Source organism: Ranitomeya variabilis, chromosome 8 (assembly GCF_051348905.1).
Source record: "Ranitomeya variabilis isolate aRanVar5 chromosome 8, aRanVar5.hap1, whole genome shotgun sequence".
NCBI classification, from domain to species: domain Eukaryota; kingdom Metazoa; phylum Chordata; class Amphibia; order Anura; family Dendrobatidae; genus Ranitomeya; species Ranitomeya variabilis.
Window position 1 is genome coordinate 44,742,947 of NC_135239.1, and position 15,716 is coordinate 44,758,662.

Consider the following 15,716-nt stretch of genomic DNA (forward strand, 5'->3'; position numbering starts at 1 on the left):
TACTGTGTGGGGTAACATACTGTGTGGGGCATCATAGTGTGTGGGGGCATCATACTGTGTGGGGTAATATACTGTGTGGGGGCATCATACTGTGTGGGAGGATGCACTGTGGGAGCATCATACTGTTTGTATGGGGCACTTTAAGGGCATCAAACTGTGGGGGGGCACTGTGGAAGCATCATTTTGTGTGGGAACGCTAACGGGCTTCATTAGGAACAAAATTTTGGCGCATATTAAAAAGGACGGAGAGGTTAGATTAGTGGTTTATCACAAAGTAAAAATAGCTGTGGCATACTATGCGATACCTATCCTTCCCGTCTGTCAAAGTTGGGAGGTATGCCAGAAAACAGAGAATGCTATTATTCAATACAATTGTATTGTTTGCCAAGTTAACCAGGTCTACAAAAGCAGAATGTCTTGTTTGCAAAGGACAAACAGATCACAAGGACACACAATGCTGGAGAAAGGAGTGCACAGTGTTAGGTATATACAATACACGGGCACATGAGCTTACGACATGGCCTCTAGTGATGAGCGAGTATACTCGTTACTCCAGATTTCCCGAGCACGCTTGGGTGTCCTCTGAGTATTTCGGCATGCTCGGAGATTTACCGTAGTTTCTGTCTCCGTAGCTGCATGATTTGTGGCTGCTAGACAGCCTGAATACATATGAAGATTTCCTAACAAACAGGCAACCCCCACACGTACTCAGGCTGGCTAGCAGACGCAAATCATGCAGCTACGGAGACAAACTAAATCTCCGAGCATGCTGAAATACTCGGAGACCACCCATGTTTAAAGATGCACCCAACAATATAAACATCATTTTTTCATGATAATGCACCTTTAAGTTTATCAGTAGCCACACAATTATGTAGCCACCTTAGTAAATGTTGGTCACTGTTTGGAGCAAAACAGCTGACCTTATAGTAGAAAGACCTAAAAACGGACTACAGGTACATTACATAACACTGGCTCTTTAACCTCTTAATGACAAGGTAATTTAGCATTTTTGGTCTTTCTTTCGTTTCTTCATCTTCTTCCAAGGGTGAGAACATTTTTATTTCTCCATCGACATAGTTGTATGAGGGCTTGTGCTACAGCGATACTTTATAATTGCAGTATATACGAAAAATCATGGTCTCCTATTGAGCTCAGCCTATGGCTCAGAGGAGTACCAAGAAGGCAGCCATAGGGGCCCTTCAGTAGGTAACTTTTAGGTATAATACAATTGCTTTTGCAAGGGGACACAATAGGAGCTGCGGTATCTAAGTGGTGATTTGTCCACCTGTGGGAACATTTTTTTTTTCACCTAAATGTAGGCCTTTAAAGCATAGAAATTTTTGCAGTTAGTCCAACATTTTGAAATCTATTTGGCTTTTATTTGCCATTCACTTTATTTAACATTCAACTTTGATGAAGTCTTTGGTTTAAAAAAACATCTCCCTAGAAGACCATTATAGGGTGCCATTAACATTACAAATTGTTAATGGAACCCAAACGAAAAACAATTAGCCCCATTTACATTTGTATTTACATGTATGTAAGTAGAAAAATAAAAATGTGTTGCCAAAACGTGGAAAAACCCTTTTAACAGCCACAGCCATACGTCTGCTGGTTACGGTACATGCCCACTATGTGCCTGTATGTACTGCATTTGGTGGGAGCTCCGCTACGGTGCCCTCTCCACCTTTGATACCTCTGCCTAGGATGTTTATTCACATTCTAACACAGGAACAAGATAAAAAGAGCTAAAAAAAAGCTAACGAATACACCAAAACGGCCAGTTGATTGACTAAGAACAAATTGGTCATTATAATTGGATCCAATGGAACAATTTGTGCACAAAAATTCTTTTCTACCCCTCCCTGATGCGACAACCACGGAAACATTTTTTAAGATCCAAAGCTTAGGCCATCAGTGAAAACACCAGCGCGTTTGTGGAGCACCTTTACCGATGCTCTTATAACCTGCCAATAAAGAGAACGCTCCACGGATATAAACTCTATTACTACGGCTGTTCCCGTCCCTGGCAGTAACATGTCAGTGTACGCAGAATTCGGGACGGCTTTCCAATATGGAATATGGCTTCATTTAATAAGGTTTTCATATACTTCTCTTTTTTTAGCCATTATTTCCTGGTTAGTAAAACCTCAGATTATTCGCTGCAGCCGTTCGCCTTACAGCACATTTAAAGAAATATGGAGCAGAAACAACTCCTGCAGTCATCCCATTTTAATGCTGGCATGACGCTTATTCACGGGGGAAATTTATCCCCAAAAATTACCATATCTCATCCATTATTTACAGTGATGTAATGCCAACAGACCAGAACAAATGCTAAATTGTGCACACGTTTAGAAGTTAGCTAAAGCTTATTGTGCACCCAAAACTTGTGCGGAGTGGCACCATGCGGCGTCTAATGTTATCTCCATACACGGCAGGAGAGCAATCTAACCACAGAACATTACAGTTACCCAGGCTTTACTTTACAGGTGGATTCATGTCCAGGGTTCTAGGATTCTTACCAGTGGACTTCACACCGATTCTGCAGGGATAAAGTTACATTGTAAGCTCTGTGCTAAAAAATGTGCTGTGAATGTAGGTGTCAAACTGTGGATTTCCACCTACGTACCTATCAGGCTCCACATACCTTCCTATGACTCCTTGGGTATTAAGGTACCTTCACACGAAGCGACGCTGCAGCGATAGCGACAACGATGTCGATCGCTGCAGCGTCGCTGTTTGGTCGCTGGAGAGCTGTCACACAGACCGCTCTCCAGCGATCAACTATGCCGAGGTCCCCTGGTAACCAGGGTAAACATCGGGTAACTAAGCGCAGGGCCGCGCTTAGTAACCCGATGTTTACCCTGGTTACCAGCGTAAAATCTAAAAAAAACAAACAGCACATACTTACATTCACGTCCCCCTGCGTCCACTTCCTGACTGACTGAGCGCCGTACAGTGAGAGCAGAGCGGTGACGTCACCGCTGTGCTGCTTTCACTTTCACTTTGCGGCGCTGAGTCAGAGGAGGAAGCAGACTGCAGGGGACGCAATGTGAGTATGTGCTGTTTGTTTTTTTTACATTTTACGCTAGTAACCAGGGTAAACATCGGGTAACTAAGCGCGGCCCTGCGCTTAGTAACCCGATGTTTACCCTGGTTACCAGTGTAAAATATCGCTGGTATCGTTGCTTTTGCTTTCAAACACAACGATACACAGCGATCGGACGACCAAATAAAGTTCTGGACTTTATTCAGCGACCAGCGACATCACAGCAGGATCCTGATCGCTGCTGCGTGTCAAACGAAACGATATCGCTAGCGAGGACGCTGCAACGTCACGGATTGCTAGCGATATCGTTATAATGTCGTTTCGTGTGAAGGTACCTTTACCTGTTGCTGGTTTCCTACATCCATACGTGTCCGATGAAGAATCCCCAGTCCGAAATATTGTCATTTATACCAACAATACCTGCGATCTGTGCACCCTCTTATAACACCATAATAGGAGCAAAGAGACGCTGTGGCTGTCCAGCAAGCATTTGCTCTGTGCCTAGGAGATCGACCACTTCTGACAAACAAAAAAGGTGGCCGATAACCTAGGTAACGAGTAGTAAACAATAGAATCTCTTTTCTTGAGAACAGAGAGGATTTTTACAAAGGAGAATTGAAACGATGCTTATTCTTACAAGCACTTTGCAATTTTACCTGTTTATATTGATGAGAAAACGTGTTTAATAAAGCTTTTCACATGGAATAAAGATGTAAAAAAGTATTGATCAGTGGGGTCTGGGTATAGAGACCCCCTACTGATCGGCAAATCAAGAGCCTCATCAGAGGGCAGTGTCATTGCGTCTGATCGGCACTCTTCATTAACTAAAGATGGGCCCATTCTGCAATTAGTGGGGTCTCCCACCGAGCAGCAGGTACACTTTAAGGGATGTGCAGATGACCGTATAACTTGGACTAGAACGATTTGTCATTTTGACAGATAGAATAACAAGGGGATGGCGCTATGGGGCCGTGCACATGTCCATTTTCTTTTCCTCTGATCGAGTTGCTACAAGGAAAAAATTGCAGCATGCACAATTTGTCTCCAAGAATCAGATGGCACTCACCCATTCAACTCTATGGGTCCATGGGGGGGGAGAGAAAAGTAAAAAAAAAAAACCTGACTGCATTCGGACGACATCAGAGTGCGGTCAGATTTTCACGGACTGACATTATAGAGAAGGTGGAGAATATCGTATAAAACTCTGTGTGAATAGCATGATCGGTCAGACTTTCTCAGATGTGGAGAAACCAGATGTTTGCACCTGCCCTGACCCCTTTCCAACAAAGAAACAGGAGTGCAGCCGCATCTAGCGCGATTGCTTTGGCCCAATGTGTAGAATCAAACCTGTCAGTTGGGTGTCCAGGTCCCCAGGGTCTCAGGCACCTCGTTCAGCAGTGATAGGTGATGTACTCCGACATAGGAGGCATACACCTAAAACCGACCATGGATGAAACATCGCAAAATTAATGTGCAACTTTACTGTAGATTTCTATACTGCAGTTATAGGGCGTCTATATCAATCCGCTCAGTGTCTTACCCTTACACTATTACATATTAAGCCATGATCTACTGCTCAGTGTAATCAGCCACCTCTAATAAGGGGGAGGCCGACGGCAGAACCAGTCATGACAAATATCTGCCCAGACCATTACATTGCACATCACGTATCTTCTGTTCCAAGAATCTCCAGAAGCATTTACTGCACATTTCTATTACCGGCTCCTTTCTTAGCTGCATTTTCACAGGCTTAGTACATCAGGTGTAGTATTGCTTTAAGAGGTCAGTGTGAGAAGACCAATTATGTAGAAAACCCACAACGCTCCCTGCTCCATTGTCACAAAGCCGAAACCTTGAGATTGTCGGGATGGAAACGGCGTAATGGCAGCAGGAAAGATGCGGCCATTACTGGAGACGCAGGCAGATAGAGGTGACGGTGCCAGCGCGATGTAGGAACTTACTAACATTGTAGCACTGTGCCTCCCCTCCCCCATCCGAGCTGGCCAGCTATTGATTTGGGATCATTTCTGGCTTTCTAAGCATGACATTTGCAGATCTCTCAAGGGGCCACCACATAAAGGACACATCGACTGCTGAAGCTTGGCAGGTTTTAATTATACAGAACATAATGCTAATACGTATTGAACAAAAAATGCAAAATGCTGTCTAAAAGAAATAGTCTGGATCCTTGAGAACACAAAGTACAGCCTTAAAAGGATTGTCTGCCCCTTTTAGTTTACACATTTTCTATCATGAAAAAAGTTAAACTTAAAAGAAAAAAAAAAACAAAAACACCATATCTGCCAATTGATCACCAAATTTCCTCTTCTGGTGTGGACTTAACATGACCACTGCAGCTAATCACTGCCCACAGCGGTGACGGACCTGGCAGTAAACATGCACTGTCACCACTGGAAGAGGAAGTGAGGGGACCGGTATAAGGGTAGGTTCACATGAACGATGTCTCCACATCCGAGAAAAATGGTCAGATTCTTGTGAGAGAGTTTGATCAGCGAGTTATCAGTTTTTCTCAGATATCGAGAGGGTGGAGAAAAAAAAAGTTTTTCCATTCTGTGAGTCCATCAAAATTGGACCATACTCGGATGTCAGAGTGCAGTTCAATTTTTTTTTCACGGACCCATAGACTTGTGTTGCAGATTTTGATCAGGCACTCAAGAGATCAAACTCAGACATCTCTCAGATTTTCTCCGCGGACCACTTGGTAGGAGGGGGGAAAAAAAAAAAATAATAATCACAGTCCCATAGAATATCATTGGTAAGAGTGAGATCCATATAGCACTTATCTGAGAAAATCAGTCGGGTGCACAAGCCCCAAAGAGGAGTATATGGGGTCTTATGTTTATTTTTAGAGTACGTGAGGCCAATTCTTAGAAAATATATTTCAGGAGGCTTATTTCTGTTTTAGTAAATACAACTTAATGGAGCATCTTCTCTTAGAGCTCCTCGTTAGCAGCACCTTATTAACTATGGGAAAAATGCTGCATGTGAACAAAGTTTCCTCCTCACAGTTTTTTGTATGCTTTAAAACACAAGTAAAACCTACAGCTTTTATTTTTTAATATAACAAACAGTTTATTGGCTTTTTTTTTTTTTTTTTCACAAGAAATTTGGGGATTTTTATTTTTTTAATATATAAATATACCATATGTCAAGCCTTTTGTTCTCCCCAGAAATAACCCACGGTTAGAAGAGTCTGGCAATGAGCGTTCCTGTGTATGGGGGGCATGGGAGGCAGCTGTAAGGGACAATCACTTGGCGATAACCATCCAATCTGTACAGGGTCCTATGCAGCGAAGGTTTAATAAATAAAAAACGTCAGGAGAGGTTTTGCATCCTAGGATCATTAGAAAAGACCATGAATAATAACAATATTATGGTGTTGATATTATCAGGACACAGTGAGATAAAATAGAAAAATATTTTTCCCCACAAAATGGCAGCTGTTAATAAAATCCAGGAGTGCAGTACAGATGTACAGGTAATAACCATAGGATTTAATAGTCTGAGGATGCGGTATAAATCTGTGTAATGTGTCTGTGTTACTAGATGCAGCACGGTCATAAATACACAGCCCCATTGCCTACACAGCAGAGGAACAGTCAATTTCTCACAAGGCACAATGCGCCACATCAATATCCTCATAAATACATGGCTTGTGCGGAGCCAGCAGGCGCCAATAACTCTACGGGCGTAATGAAGTTAACTGAGGAATCATGGAAAAGAGGAGAAGCATTAATAGAAACGGAAAGAAAGAAAATATTTATGGACGAACTAGTGTGGTGTAGTAGTAGGAGTCAGTGACTGCCGTGTCCTCACCGCTTCCCTCATTGATGCCGTTCTTATTATTGGCCTAAAGCTGGAAACGTAGATAATAGAATTAGGCCGGTGTGCCGCTTCTATTACAACAAAGGGGCTATAAAAACGCCATACATACCGTATATATCACATATAGGACTAGAGAACACCAATAAGACAAGAAATTAAAGCAAAGACTCAGTGTGACAGATTCTGAGCGCTCCTGCCTTGGAGATACAAGAATCCAAGCAGTAGATAATATTCAGCTCCTTATTTTAGTGGCACTCTGAGGACTAAGACGGGAAGACAGCACTCCGACAACACGGCTACAACATATTCATGTCCTGAGACCTCGCTCCGCTCATAGTTCTTGTGGACAGCCCATTCTCCCCGCTGCAGACCCGATTTGTGTAAGACTCGCCTGACTCCGAGCACGTGGCCATTGTCTGACGCCATCATTATCTGCTCAGACGTAAAGAGGTTTAAAGGGACTGTCGGCATAGACAGTGCTGAAACCAAGCACAGGCGCTCGATGCATCCTCCGTGTGGTCTTTTCCATCTATCTCCACCCTTCTCCAGAGCTGTCAATCAAAAGACAAAGGATGGAGATAGAGGGAATGTACACTTAGAGCGCGTCTGTCAGCACAGAATGACTGTGCAAACTAAGTTCTGCTGCTCGGTGCTTCACGGTGGAGCCAATCATTTATTCCCACCTCCTTGCTTCTCCATCACCCTCATTTTTGATTGACAACTCTAGCTTCATATCACCAGAGAAAGGTGGAGATCGATGGAAACCAGGCAGGTGGGAATGTACATTTTAATGAATGGCCACACCGTGAATCACCGAGCGCCTGTACTTTGTTGGAACAGTCATTCTGTGCTAAGAGAGTCCCTTTAAAAGGAAAACTCTTACTACAAGTATTGAAACGTCTACTAGGACAGTGGATCTGAGCTGGCCACTACACACTGCATTCAGCCGAACAATGCTTTAGCAGATGCTTCAGCCAACTCTCCCATACTCCCATTATTATTATTATTGTTCTCTATGACAGAGCCGCCAACAGTCATCTCTGTTGTCGGTGGCTCATTCCCAGGAGAACAATGTGATCGGCAGTCTGAGAACAGACATGTGTGATCAACCTCTCTCCTGACCATCAGTCAGCTGGCGCACCCATACTCATTTAGCCGTCGTCCAAAACGACCGACATTAGTGTATGTGCCTATATAGCAACCTATAAGGACATGCACAAAAGAAACCAAAGAAAGGATGCTCGCATGCAGGCAAGGACATGTGGGTCAGGGGGACACCTCCAAGGGCATGGCAATGCATGGATGAAAAGCGACATATGACCATCAGGGAGAGCATTGTTTATGGAGGAACGGCAAAAGAAAATACTGGAGATTTGGTAGAAATACTGATTAAAAAAAAAAAAAAAAAGTACCATTATCTTTACATGATCTGTATTTAAAGTGATACATTACAACAAACTATCAGTGGGAGAAACGTGTGCTACTGATGACTTAATAAAGAGATGTTCTAGTTCGACTAAACCGATGGCCTGTATTTAGGATAGCCATCCATTTCATGTTGGTGGGGGTCTGACTCTTGGGACTTAAGCAGATCAAGTCGTTTCAAGGGGCTGCAGTCTTAAAAGAAGAATGGTAGAGGTGATGGATGGATCACTACACCACGGCCCCTCACTGCATCAGATCTCTATTTTTTAGAAGGGTCACCATAAAATAAGATGCTCTCTCATAGAGGAATTTAGGCATTTCCTCTTCTAATCAGTGTAGCAAAAGACAAGTTCTCTAAGGCCAGAGAGACACTATTCGATCAATAGTTTACATTGGTATTTGAAGCGGTGTTTCTGAACCGGACACTCACATTAAATTAAAGTTCAGCTCTATCCAGACATCATTACATTTGCAATTTTGACAAAATCATAAATCCCACTCCAAGCCAGATCATACTATTCTATTAAATAGCAAAACTACTTTGGCTAATTGGCCTTTTTCCATCTCTAATGTTCAAGATGATGCCCTTAAAGTCTTAGGTCCAGCACTTTACCAGGACTTGACGGCGCGCTCTCTTCTCACTGCTTATACCTGTCAGCCATCCATTACACTGAAATGGGCAACAACCTCCTGCCGCTAGACCAAGCTAATAAGAAAGACTGTAATATTAATTTCTAACAAACTGGTGAAGCAAAGAGCAATGAGGAGATCAGCCTGACCATCCTGATGAGTGACCACCGAGACCATGACATGAACACTGTTCCCCTGCGGTACGAGGCCCATTTCTGGCAGGTGATATAAAATGCATGCATCACTTGGCTAGATGCACAAGGTCAGAGCAATCATGCATGAAGAATACCTTTAATGTAAACATGCATGGTAACATCTAAGTGCTTTCTATTCATAGATTCCCACCTTCCCATAAAGGAGAGGCTTACTAATGCTATCATCCTGATCCTTCAGAACATTTATATTAACCAACTCATGTCCCAACTAAGCAAATCGCCATAATGGGGTAGTGGGGGAAGTATCTACATACATAGACTCCAAGATGGCTTAGGCTTCTGCAATAGAACCGGCCCCTGCCTACCACCCACCTTTAGAATGGAGGACTTATCACTTAGCTTTTTAATAAAAGGCTCTGAATTTCCTTATCTTCAGGATGATGTATAGCCTCAGACAGACATGCAACATTTAGATCTTGTCAGCTAAGCGGCGATCCATACGGTTTTCAATTTAGAATGCAATTCTGTATGCAGAGAAAGTACTGACCCGAAAAATTATCGAGCTTGTGAGGGAGCACGAGGAATACAAACATGGAAGGACGGTGGCTGCCAGCTGATGACTGGTACCACCAGATCGCTGCACACACTGCAGACGCACAATACAGGAGATAGAACAGAGATTATGCTTCCTAGATTAAAAGGCAATGACTGATCGATCTGACTCTGCATGCCTGGCACACGAAGAAAAATCACCATGTACACAGGCGCTTATTTCCACTGTAAAGAAAAAATATATATATTTTTTTTTCCAGGAAAAAGGTCCACGTTCTATATCCAGACAGTGCAATACCAGCTATCACTCTCATGCCCACATACACGAGGATCTGGGTGATGGTGCAGAGTTACTGGGCATGTGCGACCACCAGAACTGGTCACGGTACATGGATGTTCTGACCAGGAATCAAAACACTGCCATAAACCGCAACTAGCAGCTATAAAGAAGTATTATCTTTCTAAAGCCTCCTTATAGACATTACATGAACGTCAGCAGATTCAGCCAACTGTCCAATAGGTATAGAGGGTCCCGGCTAATGATTGTCGGGGAGTTAAAGATCCACCACATCCAATTCTTGACTGAAAATCCTTTTATTTTTCCTACGATAAGCCCCACCAGAGAGGTCAGGTAGTGGCTCTCTCATAGAGAACAACAGGAGCGCTTGGATGAGCGTGTAGGGGAGAGATGGGCGAGATCGCTGCCGGCTGAATGATCGTCTGTCCAACAGCCATCTAAAGTGTATGGGGGGCTTAACATGTAATATTTAATTCTGCAACATCTTCTTTAACTATGTGGATCTGAACAATAAAAGTTTATAATGGCTATAAGATTATTATCAAGTACAACCAGATGATCAGATAATAAAAGTGTGCTGATAATTATAATGCTGTAAGTAGGACATCTGGTGACTATTCACTGTAGGCCATCTCAGTGACTACGACTCTCCAAGCCTATATGGACAGACAACACTGAATTTATTTATAACATTTTTCCAGCCTTTTAACATTGACGGCATATCCTCAGGCTTGCTCATACTTGTCTGCGCCGTACTCTTCAAATTACCAAGTACAAACCGGTTTGCGAGCCAACGTAAACACTGAAGAAGGTGCAGCGCTGCCATCAGACCCGTGTGGCCCCTTTAAGCAAGTTCAATGACTGTGCTGCCAAAAGACAGACCCTCATGGATCCATTGATGCCTATCCAAAGGAGAGGTTATGCTTTTAAAAGGCTGGACAACTGTACAAGAAGTTATGATTTCTGGGGGTTCTGACAATCATATCTGCGATAAGGTAAAAGCAAAATCTGTGGAAAAGTCAGGAGGGCTCCTCTCCACCCCCAAACATATGAGATAGTGGGCCAAGATCTGATGGGTTTAGGTGACTATGCTTTTCGATCGTTGCCAAGCAAATGATTGCACCAGAAATCCCCATGCAAGTGACGCAGAGCAAACTTCGAAAACTTACATTATTTAATTTATCGCAATAAACAGAGGGACATTGAACGGTCACATCTCCTCAGCCCTTACATTTCCAGGGATGATGAAATCCAACAGGTTAAGGGTCAGCATAGATGTCAGGCCATGGTCAAGTTGCTTCCATGCCCATCAGACAATGCCGTTATTCCTTTGTAACCCCAAATGACACAGGAACGGAGGTCTCCTATCCTTTCTACAGCACCGTAGACTAAATTAGCGCTAACATAAGTCAACTTATATAGACTGGCTATGGTGTTTGCTCTAAAATGCTGTATTAATTGGCTTCTTTTACCAAGGCTTTTTGATGTGACGCAGCCTCGAAACAAAGCAGATAAATCCAATATCAGCGCATGGCAATGCATTCATAACGCATGAATATGTTAAATATGCATGAAATCTAATGTGTGCGGTTTCTTTAATGATGCCCGAGTGCCGCAGCGAGTTCTGAGGGCTACCACTTTCTATGATAAAGGAGACTGTTGCTTTCTCAACTCAATAAACTTAATATAGTCCCAGCCATATTGTATTTTCAATTCTCTAAAGATTGGAGGCTTTATTGTTCAAGATGATCAATTTAGCTTTCCTTAGGAATAAAGAAAAAAAAAAAACCAGCATCTCCAGGCCGATCCTAACAGAATTACAGATCACAGCTTGATATATCAACAGATTTGCTCAAGCTAGCAAAGCCCCATCTGCCTGGATTTAGACGGGTGAGGTGTTCCTCTAGTATATTTTTGGCAGTCATGTTTAGCTGTTATACTTGGGAGGGCGAATTTTCCACATTTATAGGATAAACAAAGGCGACATTGTGAAATATTAATAAAATATTAGCCGTCCACATCTTCAACCTGTCAAACGTCTCTCATCTGTAAAGATTGATGTTCTTTCAGCGATGTCCAGAACACCTTGGGAGTGGAAAAGAAGGGCTGGAGGGGGACAAAAATAGTAAAAAACAAAAAAAATCCAGGAGATAGAAAATCGCCAGTGGACCCCAGGCAGCGAGGCAGATAATCACAATGAATAATTTACAAGCACGCTTTCATCCTGGACGCCCTGAATCCTAAGGAGTCTGGGGAGAAGGCAGCACATCTGCCAAATGAGCAGAAGAATTGTAGAGCGGGGGGGGGGGGTAGGGGGGGAGAAGCAGTGCCACTCGCGGTACCTATACAATTTACACAGGGATCCAAGACACAGGTATGCGATGGGATTACAGTGTTTATTATCCAAGAGTATAAATGAAAATATATAAAAGAAAAAAATAAATAAAACATTTTCACAGATAGTAAATAAAGAAGCAATGAGAACTTGTAAAGCTAAACCCTGCGTTTCCTTAATCACCGAGGGAGGTAAACATCAAAGATTCCCTGGTGCACCAGATGTAAACTCATGAAAAAAAAAATCCTATTATAAACAACGCCGCTTCTTTCCTCCAAAAGTCTGGATCCTGTTGATTTTCTTCCAGTAATGCATTCACTTTGCACCAGGGGATGTTTGAGAAATATTCCCGGATGGCATAAACTGGGCATCATGGTACAAGCACGCTCACAGACTGTTTATAAATTAGACCGCCTCGCAGGTTTATCAATGTGATGACATATAAATTGTGGCTGCGGAGAATGACGTCCTTATAGTGACCGCTGACGAAGGTTCATAATGGCAAAGATTCGGGAAGAAGAAAACAAGAGAAGAATAAATGAGGCTAAAAAGCGAGAGACGCAAGAGCGCTTTGTAGTTGGCATCCGAGAGCTCTAGTACCAGCTCCATCCTCCGGCATCTGAAGTCGGCGTTGTGGGGACAGCTTGTGCTCACGGCGAGATACTTCTCACATGCCTACGAACCTGCCACTATTACAGCACAGCTGTGATCCACCGTCTGCCGACACAGCGCTAACCACCTCCAGGAGAGGAGCCGGCAAACTGGTACTGCGCAGCGAGGAGAGCCAAGGTGTGGGGGAAAGAAGAACAGACCCTCAGCAACACACGGGATAGACAGTCTCCATTAAACTCCTAACGATGCTTTGTTTGCACAGTCAGAGAGCAACAATTTAAGGCAGCACAAATGTAAGTGACGGCAATAGATCATTTACAAATGGCACGTTGGATCATTGTTAGGAGAGGGTTGTATTGTGGACTTTACTATGAAAAAGTAGAAAACTCCCTGCAGTGGCAGCACCGCTGTAGACAAAGCACACAGAATGCATACACCACAATATCTGGTACAAATCCACAAAAAGCAAAAGAGAAAGAAGAATCTACATCATTTCATACATAAAGGGTTACAAATCCAAATCCTAATGTTACAGTAAGGTAAAGAATGAATGATCCCTTTCTTGTTGCTAGGGAAAGGTACATATTAATAAAAGTATTTAGGCTTCTTTTGTAAATTAATAGGGTGGTCCCAAAATAGTAAATTATTTACTAGCCATAGGAAAGAGGGTAACAGGGAAATCAATCACCAGATTTTTGCTACTCCAAATGAGAGCAGCATGATGTAGGGGCAGAGAGCCTAATTGCAGGCATGTGTCACTCACTGGGCTGCCTGCTGTAGTTTTGATTTTTTTTTTTTTTTTAAATTACTGTTGTTTATTCTGCTGAAGATCTATCAGGTCTCGGAATGCTGAGCCCTGTATATCCCCAGCCACAGCACTGATTAGCAGCTTTCTGTCTGCACTGTGCATAGGCATAAAGCTGCCAATCAGTGGTGGGGGCATGATTTGATTGAATAGCATCAACGTTATAAGTCCTCCAATGGTAATCCCCTGCAGATAGAACAATGATTTTATAAAAACTGCAGCAAGTATCCCAGTAAGTGACACTCTGTTGGAATCAGGGTCTCAGTCTCAACATTATACAGTTCTCAGATAAGATCACAAAAAACTTCCGACAGATTCTCTCTAAGGCTGGGGTCACACTTGCGAGTGTCATGAATACTCGGCACTGCCGTCGGCACTCGGGACCGGAGAGTGCGGATGCATGTATTTCTATGCAGTGGCACACTCAGGTCCGAGTGCCAGCGGCAGTACCGGGTATTGATGAGAGTTTCTCGCATCGCACTCGCAAGTGTGACCTCGGCCTTAGAGAATTACTGAAGGGACCCCCAGGTATCTCAAGGACAGGACCCTGGAACAGAGTTCTGCAGAGCTTCATCATGAATGGGGCAAATAGGCGCACACTCTACTTCTGATGAATTCATTGTATATTGGACTGCCAGAGAACGACGAATAAAGGATAACTTACTAGTTTGGAAACAAGCCTTTAAAATAAGCCACAATATAGGAGTGACATTTAAGATAAAAGAAAAATAGAGAATTACAAAAGTTCCTGTAGATAGTGCTGGAAACCAGAATAAAATCCTGTTAGAGGTAAAAATACTGACTGTCAGTGTTGTGTGCACATGCAATGCCGCGTGATTTCCCCAATATACAGACAAGATCTACGTAATATTTGGGGATTCTCACAAAGTGTGGAAATTTCACGCACGGCACAGATCCACAATATGGGCGATTTTAAAGAGGACATGTCGGTAGGTAAAAAGTGGTCAGAATAGTTATGTACAGGGTAACTACGCAGAGCAGCCTAAAGAAACAGCCTCAAAATCCTTTGAGCAAGGCACATTTGTTAAAGACCATAAAAATAATATTGGGCGTATTAAACAAAAATATCCCTGGAACTTTAAAGGTGGATAAAAAAAAAAAAACAATGAAAATACTAAGTGGAATAAAATAAGAGCAAAAACCTTAATGTCCTGTTTAATGTCTGCTTTGACAAATAGTAAGGCTCACCCATTTTTTTTTATTTTGAATAAAACCATAATTTGTTACAACAAGCAGAAGGAGGACATATACAAGTGATAAAGCCAAAGTTCAGCATATGGGACGGTCAGCCGGTACTGAAAACTTTACTCGGTGTATAGGGTCCTTTAGAAATGTGGACACTAAAGGTATATTTCCATCCTCATATATGGGTATACTCTGGAAGTGCTTTAAATACAATAAATTTTGTAATTCATAGCTTATTAAAACTTCCAGCTGCTCTTGAGATAGCGACACTTGTTGACAGCTAGTTACCTTGGAGACCGACCACTGTTATTAGACAACAGACCATGCACGGTGTTTACGCGCAGTTTTCTACTGAGCTAGTAAGCCTTGTTTAGAAGCTGGCTGGGATCAAAGGAAAGCGTTGATACCTCGTAACCCCGACAGCTTCAGTGCAGTGCTTACAAGCTAAACAGCAGAAATGGTCGGTCTCCTAGGCAACCAGCTGTAAACAGAACAAAAAAAGGGTTAATATGTCAAAGACCACTGCAAATTTTAATAAACTGTGAATTGCAAAGGTAGTTGTTTTTACAAGCACTATCCGACAATATTCCAGCTATGAAGACGGGATTAACCCTTTACAAAACAGAACATTTCTAGGTTTGGTGTTCCTTTAAGACTCACGGCAGATGAATATAAACACATAAAACATTTCGACTTTAAATAGAGATAGTGACAACAGTATAACAGGAAATGACCTTTCAGTGCAGCTCCCACAAGCAACAGCTGAAGATGCCATGGTATGTTAGGAGGAGCAGACA

At 42.7% G+C, this 15,716-nt stretch overlaps 1 protein-coding gene across 1 annotated transcript in view; it reads right to left on the reverse strand.

Annotated features, from left to right (window-relative positions):
- XPR1 (xenotropic and polytropic retrovirus receptor 1) overlaps positions 1-15,716 on the reverse strand; it is a 159,717-nt gene that overhangs the window by 105,693 nt on the left and 38,308 nt on the right. The window lies entirely within an intron of this gene.